This window comes from Cyprinus carpio, chromosome B14 (genome assembly GCF_018340385.1).
Source record: "Cyprinus carpio isolate SPL01 chromosome B14, ASM1834038v1, whole genome shotgun sequence".
NCBI classification, from domain to species: Eukaryota; Metazoa; Chordata; class Actinopteri; order Cypriniformes; family Cyprinidae; genus Cyprinus; species Cyprinus carpio.
This window is the reverse complement of record NC_056610.1, coordinates 15,760,794-15,776,838: the sequence shown is the minus strand read 5'-3', so window position 1 is coordinate 15,776,838 and position 16,045 is coordinate 15,760,794.

The window sequence follows — 16,045 nt, the reverse complement described above, 5'->3', positions numbered from 1 at the left end:
CAAAGCTTTATTGCATGCACCATCACTGTTATAAAAAATATTATTTTGGAAAACTTTTTTTTATTTTTATTTACATGTCTGTTTCTGTATTCATTTGCTTGCCTATTACTTTTAATTTTAACTTTGTACCTTATAATCAAGGTCAGTAACCTAATTAGGCCACATGGTCAGTGATGATTCATTGAACAAACTGTGCCTATTGCTGTCCTGGCACATGAATGAATTGCTTGTAGTGTTTTAAAAATGGAAATTGGAATGTTTATCTATTACTTATCTACATTCAGAAAAAAATTCAGAAAAATGATAATGATTATGTATTTATTTTGTTTGAATGAAGTTTTTGTTTTAGTTAAGTTCATGAATTTGATGTTGTGTTTTGATTTGTTTTGTGGTTTAGGTAAATTTAGTTTAAAAAAAGTATATGAAACCATTACAAAAGCAGTTTTTTTTTTTTTTTTTTTTTATTTTTGGAGTTTGGTGTAAATTGTAAGTTGAGTGGTTGATCATTCAATATATCTGCTCTTTTTTTTGTTCAACTAAGGTTGCAGTAATATTATGAAATATCATTACAATTTATTTATTTTTATTTTTTTCTACTTGAATATTTTTTAAAACAAAGCTTAATTTTCGTCAGTCATCAGGGGATATGATCTGATGAGAAATAGTGGTTTTGCATAATGTTTTTTTTTTTTTTTTCAGGATTTAAAAGAACATAATTTATTTGATATACTGTAGACATCTTCTGTAACATTAAAAATGTATTTTCTGTCACTTTCTTTCCACCATCTCTGGAGTTTTTTTATGGTTTATGTGCACGTTATAACATCTTGCATATCTTCTCAGCTTTGTTATTAATGTTGTGTAAACACCCATTTTTTATGCATTTATGAATTCATTTTTTAAATGACCCTTTTAAAAAAATCTTTTGAGGGTCTCACCTTAGCCCAGGACCAGTGCATAAAAATTGTTGTATTTGATCATACCATGTTTAAAAGAAAAGAAAAGAAAAGAAAAGAAAAGAAAAGAAAAGAAAAGAAAAGAAAATGTTAAAGAAGAGAAGAGAGTAGGAAAGGAAAGGGAAGGAAAAGAAAAGAAAAGAAAAGAAAAGAAAAGAAAAATATTTAATATTACTCAATGAACCTTAGTACATATGTTTACACCAACAAAAACAACTTTCAGGTTTGGAACAAGTAAAAATAGCATGTTTTCATGTTTTACAGTATATGATGTAAAATAAACGCTGGGCGATTTTGAATGCGTCTACTCTGTCAACAAGAAGGTTGTAGGCTATATAACAAACTCACTTTAATAAAACCTTCAAACCCAAAACTGTCACTATTTAGTCTTTCACCAGCTGTAGTACATATGTCAGATCTCTTGATGAAGCTAATTTGTTCTAAGCATATAAGAGATGGAGGATGTTCGGTGTACCTGAGGCTTTTATTTTTAGACTGCGGGCACTTTAAGCGAGTGTGTCAGCTGTAAACGTACCATATTTTATTAAATATAAAATCACTTGTCAATTGGCATGGCTCATTAAAGTGATTTATAGTGCCTGGGTTTAAAATCAGAGTCAGGCAACATGGATGCAAGCAGATAAAAATGCTACACTAATCTGTCTTTCTCACAGCATAAATAGCTGCCAATCAGTATGAATAATTAAAATATGGGTCAACGGTATGTGCTTGAATGGCTTTCCCTAGCAGGATGACAAGAGTTTATCCGCCTCCGAGTGGAGGGTATCCCATCGCACAATTCTTCATTATAAAACAACATAAACAGGAGGCACGTATACAGTATGCTGGGCTTTTATATCCTGCCATGCTTTGAATGATGGTGTGCATGTTTTGTCTCCCAGAAAAGACAGTGACACAAGTTATTTCTTTTGTTTCACCTTCAGATGGATCGCATGCCTTTTTTTTAAGGTTACAGAGAGGAGGAAAGACAAAGATTGAGATGGAGAAGAAAGAAAGGAACCAAAAAGAGAGAATAGACAAGAACACTACTGTCTCTATTTGTGGTATTTTGTTTTAATGACAGGGTTTATTCTGTGTTTTCACACTTTGGCTGCAATGTGGAAATTACGCATTGGAAATCTCATTAACTACCTTCGCTGTGTGTTGACATTTCATTTGCATCAGGCAAGCCGCACCACATTGCAGATTTCACACTCCATCCATCTCATTTCCTCCTCAGATACGTCTTTTGGCTCAAAAGGAAATAATGTATAACATTAATTTCCCCAGTCATTTATTAATGCACAAACAAAACCACCAATTATAACAACGTTTTTTTCATGTTTTTTTTTCCCCTTTCCTCTTAATTCCTTGTTCCATTGGATTCTTCTTCATCCAGACAATTTTGTCAGCACTCTTCAGAAAATTAATTATTAGGTTCTGATGTTGTCTTCTACACATTTGACATTCAATTCTTGATTAACACCCTAGTTGTGAACACGACAAAATTCAGCTCGGTAGGGGACAAGCCATCCAAAACACAAAAAGATGTGAGGTTTTTTTTTTTTTTTTGGTGCGTGTGCAAGAAAAAGTTCTGGATGCCTGTGATTATTGTATAGAATGCTGCAAGAGTGACACTCAACCTGACATGAGGTGCACTTGTTTATGCCCTGGCTTTCGTTGCTGGTGCCCTAGATGACTTGTAAACAAGCTACGCCGTGGATTCAAATCAGACGCGCAGACGACGTGCTCATCTGACAATGCAGGTGATGTGTGCCTCTGCTGTTCATGCCTGTTCATTTGATATGAGACAATTACTCCATCCTCACCTCTCCTGTAGCACCACTGTGCACTGGGGCTCAGAACAATAAGAACCTGTTACTAATGAACCAAGCACTGGTGACACATACTGTACTCTGAATAATACACATGTAAAAAAAAAAAAAATCACCTAAAGATTTCAGTTCTGTCATTTAATTGCTATCATGTAATTTCAGACCTGTACAATATACTGTACTCTATGTGTAATACCAAAAGAAGATTTGGCAGATTCAGTTCACAAAAGCAGTCTGACTGAATCATTTTAGAGTCAGATTGATCTGGTTCTCAAGTTCAGTTCACTTATTCATCGATGATCTGATCGAAGATTATTAGTAAATAACGGCTTACATTTGCTTAAAGGCAGCCATAGAGGCTATTTAACCTAAGTGCAAAACCAATGGATTTTATTTTTACTAAGTGAAAATAGCAATTTTTTTAACAATGTACTATTTACATCCATTTCAGATAGCCATAGATTATATTTACACTGTTAAAATAGCACGATTTTCTGCTATTTAAACTACTTATTGCAAATAGTGGCAATTATCTGCACATCAGTATTGTAGAACATTATAAAACAGTATGCAATAATAACGTATTCAGCGTAAATTCTAATTTTAATTCAAATTATTAAATGGATGCCACCTTATTGGGACCATAAATCCCTCCCTACACCCACCCTAACCCTACCCAATACTTTCTTTTCAACTTTTTGATTATTTCCTTAATTTTTATTAAAAATAACCACCTTTCCGATGATATGTGAGATTTGAAAAGGGAGAAAAAAAGTTCAGCAACAGGCAGATTCGAACTCGGGTCGATCGCGTCAAAATGATAACAACACATGCTTTATCATCTACAACACAGGAACTGATGTTTGACAATCATCTTTTGTAGTGTTCACACATTGGTGGGTGGAGTTAATGTAACACATATTTCACCTCAAGCACTGAATTATTCATGAAAATAACACTAATATATCCGGTCATTAAAGCAAGAAACAATTTGAACAAACGTTAAAACTTTGGAAGATCCAGTTCTCAAAAGCAGTTTGAATTACTTATTTAGGAATCTAATTTATTTGATTCTCGAGTTCAACTCACTTATGATCTGCATGTCACCTATTATCATTACTAAATAACGGCTTACATTTCAGCCTGTTTTGACACAAGGAATTGTAGAGATGCAAAAGACATACAGTCACACAAAGACATTTTTAAAGATACTTTATGGTGCTTTTGCATCATAATAAAAGTCATATGCGTTTGATGAAATCAGGGTGAGAACTTAAATATTTCTTTAAGACTATTTTCAGCACCTGAATTTTGTATTTGAAGACAAGTACTGAATTAAAATAAGACTAATATATCCGGTCATTAAAGCAGGAAACAATTTTAACAAACATTAAAATTAGATAAAAAAAAGAAAGAAAGAGGGGCAGAGGAAGAGAAAGATAGAGTGAGAAACCTCAATTAAAGTGACAAAAGAAAGATAATGTTGAAAAGAAACAGAGAGACAGCGAGGGAGTGAGTGGGCTAAATTAAAATAGAGAAAGTAAGATAACGTTAAAGAGAGAGAGAACACAGGATGAGTATTCTGTTCTCGCTATATTCTGCCCTCTTTTTAGAGGTGGTACCGCACATATCTGCTACCACCATCTGGGAGTCACTGATCCAGAATTCCGTTTTTCTCTTTCGGCATGTAACCAAATCTCTCTCACACTCTCTCTCAAAGCATGCGGATCCCATTCGGAGTGGAACGAATGGGATTTCAGTAGTCTTTGATCTTTATTTTCAGATGATGCCATCTGTGTGCGCGGGCACTGCATGGTGAGCGTGCATGTCAACAAGCACCAGACATTAAACCTGAAATGAGAGTAATTACTCGCCGAAACAACATACACGCGTGCCTACTGCAACTGTGTCCATGAAGGTTATAATTAAATGCTATTAAGGAGATGAGAATTGGACACTAAGAAGGCTGATGGCAAGATGTGCCATTATTATATGGGTGCTCTACTTACATTAAGTCATGTTTTTAAGATCCCTTTTTGCAACAAATATGCCTGTGCTTGTTATATTATACATTTAAATGTAATTACATGTTTGCATTCATTTGTTTATTTTATATTATTTTTCATGAATTTATATGTAGCCATTCATTTTGCATAAGCACTTGAACCAGTGCAAAATGTATATATTTTTGACAAGGAGTCAAAAATATATTAGAAGCACATCACAAGTACATTAAGGAAAGAATGCATATAATTTACTTTGGTGATCATTTGCATGTCTTTCTGATATATTTAATTTCTTTTTCTTATTGCAAGTGTCTTTTAGGATGCCCTCCTTTTCTCTGCACCCTCTCCTACTCCCACCCGTTCTCTCACTCCCCAGTTGGGCCGCTCTGTTTCCTGCGTCCCACTTACTCAATCGCCATAGCGTTTTGCGTCCTTGCGCTCAATAAGGGTATCTTGAGGGTTCAGATACAAATCAAGAGACAAATTAGGAAGAGAATTCGTTTAAATCTCATAACAATAAGCTACAATTTTTTGTGTACTGTATGAAACTGTTTTTGAGGGGAAGGCTTATCTTCTCAGTCAAAATGTGTGTCAAAAAAATTGTGCTCAAAAAAAAAAAAAAAAAATACACAGAAAGATGTGACATGATTGCCAAAAATCTATTTGCATGTGTATATAATAACTATAATAATACACAGCCTTAATAAACAACCTTCCTGTAGTCCAAACAGTAAAGCATGTCTCTAGCAGCACTAAGGTTATGGGTTTGATTCCCATGGAATGCATGAATTAGAAAAATGTATGGCTTGAATGCAGTGTAGGCTGCTTTGGATAAAAGCATCTGCCAAATGCATAAATGTAATAACACATTTTATTTAGCACGAGCTATGAATATATTTTGTCGGAACGATATACAGTTGCTAAAGTTATTCAGTGCTTTAAAAAACAGCAAAAGAACCTTAAAATCAATCCTGTACTTTAAGGCAACCAATGCAATTAAGCTAAAACAGGTGTAATGTTTTCTCTTTTCCTGGATCTTGTAGTTGCAGCATTTTGCACATTGTAGTTTATCCAAACAATTCTTAGGCATTGTAAAGTGCACAACAGTAGGCAAGGTGAGAAAGGGCTCATGTTCCTTATACAACAATTAAAAATACAATAAATAAGGTTTTGACTTTGTCTATTCTGTGATTTACCCATCTGCTAAAATAATAACATATATTTGAATAATCTTAATATGGGTCTTTTCCAAGCAAATATTGATATATGTGATTAATTGATAAACAGTCATAATCAGCAAACAACACATAAAAACAGAGTTTTTTTTTTTTTTTAAATCAAGATATCAGTAACTGACAGTTTCATGTGCAGAACTGATAAAGCAACCATTTGCCCAGTGCTGTACTGTAATCACTAATCTATGCGTACTTGTCAGATAGATTAGCTTGTTCGTTAAACTCATAAAGTGCTACCACCCAGGACGTCCAGAGAAAGAGAAAGGATGATAATGGTGACCAACAGGAGACAATAGTCAGAGTGGTACATCAGGTTGAAATCCCTGAAAATTTGTTGGAGTGGAGGCTGATCTGGAGTGGCTGTGATTTGCCCAGAGTGGAGTTTTGGATGGCTGGTGTTAAATTCACTAGAGTGGTGCTTAGATCAGGAGAGCTAGGGGAGAGAATGTGTGCAAAAGAGAGGGGCGCAGAAATTCAGACCACCCCCATGCTTAATTGGGCCTGCCTTCGTCTGACACACATCAAGTATTGGGTTAAGTACATTTTATGGATAATTGGAAAGTGTAAATTGACTGTAATTGTGGCTGCCTTGGCTATTATGCCCATTTGCAACCTCACTTAAGCAAATTAATTCAAAAAGACTCCTGACTGTACTTTTTCCTTTCACTTCATTCAACCTGAAAAAGAATAATAATAAAAAAAAAAAAAAAAATAAAACTTTATTTACAGATATGTAACATATAGGTTGAGGAAGAGTGGGTGAGTATATATGTGTGTATGTGAGTGTATGTGTGTGTTTGTTAAGAGCTCTCTCTGAAAATTAACCATAAATTGTCATGGCCTGAGTGGTTCTAGGTAATAGTTATCAGGTGAATTAACTTCTACCTGTCAGACCTTCAGAAAAGTGCTCATCATTTCAGCGAACTAAAGTGGAAGTGAATTGGTCCTTTCGGACACAACCACAAGAAATGTGTGCCTTTCCTCTTAAATAATAGGCCTCATGGGGCACAAATAAATATGACACATTAAATTCAATAACATTTTCAAGTTTTATGTCTTTTAAGTAATTGTAAGTTAAAATGTCTGATTAATGGATCGGCTCAATTAAAAAAATCCAAATCTAATGAAGTGTCTCTCTGAGTAGGTACTTCTTTTGAAGTAATTCTTTTACAATCATTAAAAAATAAAAAATAAAAATACAAAACTATAGTATAAATGTGTGTAGTATGAATGAAATTCAGATCCATAAGGTTTTCACGCGACCTACCAGTGTCAGTTGCATTGCTTCACTGCTATTGACATATTCTCTCCCATGGCTTCACAGGATAATAAAGTGTTCATAAGATTCAGAATCTTGCCAGAAATAGATAGTTATCTAGGTACTTTTTGCCTTCTTTTTTTTTTATTATATATATATTATCTACTTCACATACACTTTCCAAAACTGAATTTTGCCATAACATTGCACAAAATCATTTTTTCATTATATAAGGGAACTTACTATTTAATAGGCTTTTACAGTAGCATTTTTTTTTAGTCTTTTACTGTTGAAATCACAATCATTTTTTACTGTGTACTATAACTTCTGACATACTGACTCTTTTTTTTTGCCTACTATATAGTACAGAAGTATGCCATTTCAGACATTTAGATCTTTTAATTCATCTTAATGATTCAGATCTTTTAATGACTCATTGATTTAATTCACAATCTAGTTTGAACGATTTGTTTGCTATCATTCAGCAAACAACATCAGGGTGAGTAAATGACAACATAATTTCATTTTTTTGCATGAACTATCCCTTTAAAGACTACATTATAAAATATAACACGTTTCCGAGATTAAAGAAGGTGGGAGCACTGATAAGCAATATCCAGCTGAAATTGTTTGCATAACGACTGAGACATATTTATGTGTTATGGGTAATAACTCTTCTGTCCACTGTGGAATTAGCCATGATGTTTTTCCACAGGCGGGTTTTTGACCTTGCTCTCCATTTTCCCACATCTCCATGCCCAGCTCAAGATAAATAAAATAAAATAATAATAAAACCACTTAATAATAAACTTTCAGCTTCGTGCAGATCCGAATCAACAGGAGATTAAAAAATAATCAGAGAGGGGAGTTATTATTGTGTACCCATCAGCGTTTTTGAGGGCCGCATCAGCCTCCTGCTTCAAAGGAGTCCACAGCCGCAATTAAGCTAGGTCAAAAAACACACAACAAACAACAACCATCCAGCGCCTGGCGAGTCCGTTGAGAAACATGTTGTCCACCTCTCCTAGGTGTAATATTAAGTTTGACGTCACTTTCACTGCAACAAATGCATTTGTTGTTTTCTACAACCTGTGAACAGTGTCCTCTTCACGTCGATACTTCTTGTTTGAAGGTTAAACCCACACTCCCAGTGTGAACGGAGTGCCAAAACTGAGATATCAAGAAGCTGATGGCTGATCCTCAAAGAGGTACTGAGGGTCTTTCAAACGAGACACAAAAAAGCAGATCACTACAGCCGCACAGAGAGAAGTGAGAAATTCTTATCTTTGAACACCATCGCGCACACACACACACACACATACATAAATCATCTCACACTCATTCACACACACATCGAGGTGGATTTGAAGAATCTAGATTTCCAGAAGCAAAGTCCCCACACATTTTGATATGGTGACACACACCAGTACACACACATTATCACATATTAACCATTTCTTGCCAAACACCGGATACTCAAAGACACTGCCTTACATTCAGGACAATTTGAGATGAATACACAAATATAAAGAGTAAAGCTTTGATTCTTTGGCTAAGATGACCCCAAATCAGCAGTGCCCACAGCAATAAAGCTGAAAGAGTATGTGTAAGTTAATGTATTTATATTGATCGCAATCATGCTGCCAGAATCAGCCATTATTGACTTTTGCTCGTCTTTCACAAGACATGGGATCATTCACTCAATCTATAATGAGTAAGCATGTATGTAATTCAACCATTATCAGCACATCAGAGCTGTTTCAGTAATATAATATGCACTGGCAGAAATCAATATTTAAACTCAGAGAAATCAATGATCAGTTTTCCTAATAATTAATGTATTATTATTATTATTATTATTATTATTATTATGAAACTATATAGAGAGAATTATAAATAGAGAGATTTACTAAATTTAGATTTTAATAAAATTTTAACTTAAGGTACTTATTTGCATACACTTTCTGCATTGTTTTAGCACCCAATTTATTAAAGGAATTATGTAAATAAGGCAATGGTGCAAAATTTGTTTGCACTGCATATTTCCCCAATTTTATTATTTATTTATTTATTTTTTAATTATTGTACCGTAATCGGCACTCATCACTTTAAATAAACCCAGTTACAATGCTCTTCTTATCCATCATTTCATGAATTCCATCTGCCATGACTGTTAGAAAATGTACACAAATGTCCTTTTAAACAGAATACAGTTATGAAAAAGTTTTCACACTAAAACATACGTTAAGGGTGATATATTTATATGTGTCATGCAGATGACGTGAGCCAGATGTTTTCCAGCCTTTCGGTTCCATCAAGATGATCATACATGACTCCTAAAGCACAGACAGTTGTCACACATATGATGCATTTATATTCATGCAATGCTCACACACCTCAGTAACTTGCTAGCTAGCTCAGCAGCCCACGCTTTCATTGGATAAGACAATCCGCGATCACAAAACTGCTCAGCATGACAGAATGCTTCAGTTGGCCTTCACCTTACTGGCCCAATGCATGGCTGTTTCAGTGAGCGTGAGGGCACCAAACTGCCCATTCAATGTGCACAAAGCAATAACACAACAAATAACAACACAAATGCACTTGAGCGCCTTAGGCAAAGACAGCTTATCTGGGCCTTCTGCAGAAAGGAGTTAACTTTGCCTGCTGTTAGGAGGAGCCCGGCTACTTTATCTCTCTTATGCATTCGTCTCCCAATGTCGCTTCAACAAGCATCGTTTTAAGATAATTGCCAACAGTTAACTCGATATGTGCTTTTGCATGCTCCGCCAGTCTGAGGACCCTTATCTAGCTGTACCGCCAGAGAGAGTGAGGGGGGTGGATTTATGGAGAGACTCTGACTGTGATCGCAATACAATGGGCTAGATATGTGTATGTCTGCATATACAGGGGCCCTCAAATAAGTATTTGGAGATTTTTGGACATTTCAGTCACACTTAATGTCTGAATTTGGTTGCATTTGATAACAAAATATCAAACCAAGTGGCATCTGCAAACAAATGATTCTAGAACTTTTTCTCAGTACTAACTTCACTTTTCTTTCTTTCCTTTTTTTTTTTTAAACCAACTGGACCCAAGATCATCTTTAGTTATCCATGAAGTCAGTTCCTCTGAAGGTCATACAAGCTTGGGTCCTAACAGTTCATCACATTAACTATAAACATGATCCACTAATGTTTGACAAACATAAATTTTCTATAAAAGGATATGAATATTTCACTATAGGACATTTGGTTGCCTGTTTTATCTATAAAATTCAGTACCTGCCACTTGGTTTGCATTTTGTAAAATAAATCAAAGGCAATTTTTATATATATATATATAGTGTGGCTTAGGTGTCCAAATAATTTTTGAGGCCACTTTGTTTGTTCTTGAACATGTCTGTTAATTTTCACGCTAAGTTTCCAAAGTGGATCATAATAACAATTTATGTAAATTAATATGTTTTTGTTCTGAACAGAGGTGATTAACTTTACAAAGTTATTGAAATGAACTTAATCAACACTGAATTGACCTGAATAATAACTTGTCTTCCCAGAGCTGCCTTAAAGCAGAGTTTGAATTTCTCATTTTTGATGAAGTTTGCATCTCTGATTCTGTTATTTTCCTGTTTATTACGGTGAAGCTACTGTATAAAGCACTATATAAAAAAAGGTGACTTTACTTGACAGTGACAGACATTAAACTACACATTTTGATGACCGCTTAGATTCTGCTGCATTGCATAGGTCATAGTGAGATATTATTGGTCAAGTGTAAAGGATGGATTGCAGAATCTGGATTACGGAAAATAAATCCAAATAAATGAAAAAGAAAACACAGGAGGATATCAAAGGATATTATCTACTGGCTATTAATGCCTGTAGCGAACAGGTGTGAGCATTTAAAATTAGTTGGGTTTGGCTTTCTCATAATTTCTTTTTTCTCAGCTGGACAGTGGAGGGGTCTAAACTGAGATAAAACACCTTCTGATCTGCACAAAAACACAAATACACACTGTTACACTCTTAAAATGATCATATCCAGTCGCACCAATTCAAAGCCGAACAAACCATCTCACACACACACACACATTTGGCTTTGGAAAAGAGCTTTCTTTCCACTATCTTGAGGGATCAAACAGTGGGACCCGGTCTCATTTCTGCAGCACTGGCCAGCTGCCCAGTCACACACACCACGCTGCCAACTCCTCTAATGAAGTCCGGTAATTAAGCGAGACCCTGAGACCCGAGGGTCTGTGTCTGTGTGTGTGTGTGTGTGTATAAGTTGAATATTTGGATTCAGAAGTCTTCTTTTCCTCCCCTTCTTTTCAAGAAAAACATGCCAACCTATCCCGGTCTACAATATTCCCATGTACTCCCGAACTCAAAAACTCTAAGCCCCCAAAAAAAGCTCACTTCAAACTCTTCCACTCATCTCCTACCTCTATCTGAAGGCTACTCCTACATTGTCTAAACCCGCAGTGAAATCATCGACTCCACAGGGCCTTTGTCTTCAATCCAGCTTTCATTCAAGCCTGCTTCTTGATTACAGTCAGACTTCACCCTGCAGTCTTCTCGCTCCTCAGTGAGCTGGTACCGTGTGATTGCAGAGCGCGTGCATGTCATCTATGATCTGATGAAGAAGTCTGACTGCGAGGCTGCTGGCGCTGAGCTGGAGCGCGTTTTCTTCGGCGTGACGGGGGCTTCGGGGCCTCTTGCTGCTCCGTCCGCCTGTAATGAGCCAATGCTAATTATCCTCAAGAGACGTGGTGCTAACCTTGGGCTCACTAGCCAAGGACTTCCATTAAACCCCTGCCAAGATTTACCACAGAGGAATTTGTGCGTATTAATGAGACAATAACAGTACATTTGGTCGAGGTGTACAACTTTAGTGGTTAAATCATATATGAGAGCTCTGCTAACAAACAAGTAATCTGTAATCAAATTTAAAAAGACATAAAAAAGTCCATGAGGTGCAAATGTGTTGTAAAACTTGCCATGGGCCAAGTGATTGTTAACTTGAGCTCATTGCTTGTGGGAAATTAAATGTCTTTCTTAATAAGGAAGTGTGAAGATTTTAAATGTCCATCTGAAAAGTATACCCAACTTGACAGCACCTCTAAAAAGCTGTCTCAAAGAAAACATGAAAAAAGTCATAATATTTAGCTCATTTTATAATGTAAATTTGAGTACAGAGAACAAATTCTAGAAGCCCTTATGAAATTTACACATTCATACAGAGATATTAAATCTTTGCATGCTTCCCCACAACCTCTTCATCTTGGTTTCTAATCAAGGAAATATTGACGAACAGTTGGTAAATGCATGGAAGGTCGCTGAAATGGAGGGAAAAGACGTCAGGCATTCAAGATTGTACAAGGCGTAGACTTTATCCAAGTATCTGACACTGGGAGAACACTGCAGTTTAATGAAGACATTCAGTATGCTGAGTATAAAAACATGCACATAAAAATAGCCAAAGCTTGGTATCTACATATTATTATTTAATTTAAAAAAACAGTAAGAGCTGTAAAACGTTTGCATATGAACCCTCAGCCCTAAGAATTCAACACATAATGTAAAACTCTGTACTAATTAGCAAAGCATACAACTTTTTCTGATACTAATGCTATGCATTATCTCATTATAATGTGCTAAAGAGAACCAAAATGATAAATCAAGGGGGCAAAAAGTCAGACTTTATGTGGAAGTGAGGAAAAAGGGTTTGTTTATTTGCGTTTGTGTGTTTCTGTTTGCTGCGGCTATCGGTCCTTTTGTTATATCGATAATAGGGCAGCGCTTCCACCCTTCTGGCTTGATTCTCAAATAGAGATAATCCAGATTTCCGTTTTCCTCCCCAACCCACTTATTTGTTTGGACTTCCTGTGGCCTTCTTCCTATCCCCAGCGCAATATCACATCAATATATAACCAATTTTCAGCTCCAGGACCAATGCACAATTACTGTGACTGCTCTCAGTGAATCTCTGGAGCTTGGATAAGGGAATCCATATTGAGAAGATTTAATACAAATCAACACTCTGACCCAAATTCAGCCCACTTACTCCCTTTCAGAGCATAACACTCTCACCCCTTTTTGGATATTTACATCAATTTCACAATTACTTCCAATAAACAGCGTACTTTAAAATGAAATCATATCAGTATGCATTTGTGTCACATTGCTTCAGAAATCACTTCACGATGAGAACAGGAGGGGAGAGGGAAACAGTATTTAAATTGGTTATCGCAGAGCACTTAAGGCAATTATTAAAACTCAGATCATTACATAAATTTCCATGTTTTTCATCCTCAAATATCTGATCGCATCAAGCATGTTGCAGCCCCCTTTTTTGTTATTTACCCTTCAACACACCCGCACACACTGGGTGCACATCACACATGCACAGCTCATTCTGGAGTCATTATGCCAGGTGTCAGTTCACATTGCAGTACAATGTTTCATCTGACGGTAATCTGTAAGAATTATGCAAAGGAAATTGGGCAGTTCAGATCGAATCACATAAATACAATTAAGCTGAGTTCCATTACAGAAAGTGTTTTTGCGTGTAGTTTTAGATAACATAAATTTGAAATGAATTTCAAACCCACTAGAAGGTTTTTATGTCTGTTTCTTTGTTCTCTGATAAATTAAAGGGCACTAAATGCTTGTCTGATGAATTGGACTCTTGTACAGAGTCTGTTCCCAGCTGGACTAACCATTGCTGAGGTGGCTAAAAATACACATCTGTTTATACCAGCCATAAATACACAGTCTCTCTCTCACACACACTGCACACTTAAATGCCCACATTAAAGACAAATATGTTTATTATTTCCACCATATATTTTAAAGACATCTCATTAGGTGTTGAAACTGAGGTTATGAAGTTTGGGCAATCTCTCTGGAGAGTAACCATAATCTGTTAATGCAGGATGACAACTGGGGATTATTGCTATTCAGCTCCAGCCTATTTCTAAAGCAAATAAACAAACAGATATGCATAAAGCATCTAATTTGTGAGCTCAAGGAGTCTGTAAGAGTGAGCGGATGAATAATGTTACACATTATTAGTGATTGGAAGTATGAATCATTACTGAGATTCAGTTCTTTCAAGCGGTCTGATTCAATGATCATGTTCAAAGAAATTCATTTGATTCATGATTCAGTGATCATGTTCAAAGAAATTAATTTGCTTCATGATTCAACTCATTGTTGAAAAACTAATTATCATTTACATGTAGTAAAATTCAGATTTCTCAAAACTGTAATTAAAACAAAGATTATTGTAGTATATTTTACAAGAAAATACAATTCCAGTATTTCTACTTAAAAATACATAAATAAATAATGTTTAATTCAATGTTTTACTCGTTTCTTTGTAATTATTTCTGACATTTTACATGAACATTATTTTATTTTTTTTTGTTTGTTTTTTCTCAGCATGTAAATTCTTGGTTAATTCCAAATGACTCATTAAAGGCAGTTTTCAGTTCAGTTCACTGTTCTCAGTAAGTGAGATGTTGACTCAAGAATCACTTGGATCAATTCAGTCCAGTTAATGAACAAACCGTTTATACCAGTTTTGTGAACCAGTTTAATAAATTCACTAAAAAGACTCAATTGTTCACAAATCATACATTGCTATTGTTCATTAACATTTGTGACACATTTGAGCAGTAGTCACAAATGTACCTGTCTTTGTGTTTTTACACAATCATCAACAACAAACAAATTTTATACAAACGTCCTCAACAAATTAGAGAACTACAGTGTAAATCCTGGGTACTGCAAAGGACAGGAGCTTGAACCAGGGGCAGACTTCCTCATTGTGCTCTAAATACTTCCTAAAGGCTTAATTTTGTGCTTTTACTGTAAAATAAAATGCAATAATCAGCAACGTTCAACATGTGCAAAGAACAATAAGGTAGCGACCATATGAGCCATGACAGAAAACAGTGGGTTTAAAACACAGAATTTATATAATTGTCTACTTTATTTAGCCTGTCTTTCTGGTTAGCGGTAAACGTACAGCTAAATAAACCTCCCACCACAACTTATCTCAATCTCAACCAAAACACTATTTAAGCAGTTTGAGATAATTGGATAGTTAAAAAAAAAAAAAAAAAAAAAAAAAAAAAAAAACGTATATCTTTGCTCTTTTTTTTTTATAACCCTCAAATTTATAATTTGGCCACTTAAATTTTATGTTAATGAATAATATGTGACCTCTCAACCTCAACAAATTATAATTAAGATAATCAGTCGACTGCCTGACTACAAATGAAAAAGTTCTTCATTCCACTGCCTTTGCGTTCTTTTCTTACCATTTTCTTTTCTACCACTCTTTCACTCTGTTTGATTTTGCTGGTGACATATTCTCTCCCTACCTGCTGCAGGCAGTAATTTCTTCCACAGGGCTGAATGGATGTTGCATTGTCGAAGGAGATAAGACCTAAACACACACACACACACACACACACACACACACACACACACACACACACACACACACACACACACACACACACACACACACACAAACCCTTCTCTCTCTCTCCCTCTCTCATAGTACACATAGATCCTAGTGGAAGTGCAGCACAATCGTCCAGAATTTAATTAGCCCAACTAATGTCATTTCAAACTCAATGCATTTCTAATCCTCCACAATTACCAAAGACATCAGCACACTCATTCTGCCTTACCACTGAGCCATATTATCTAGCCAACTGAGAGGCATGATTTCTGTGAAA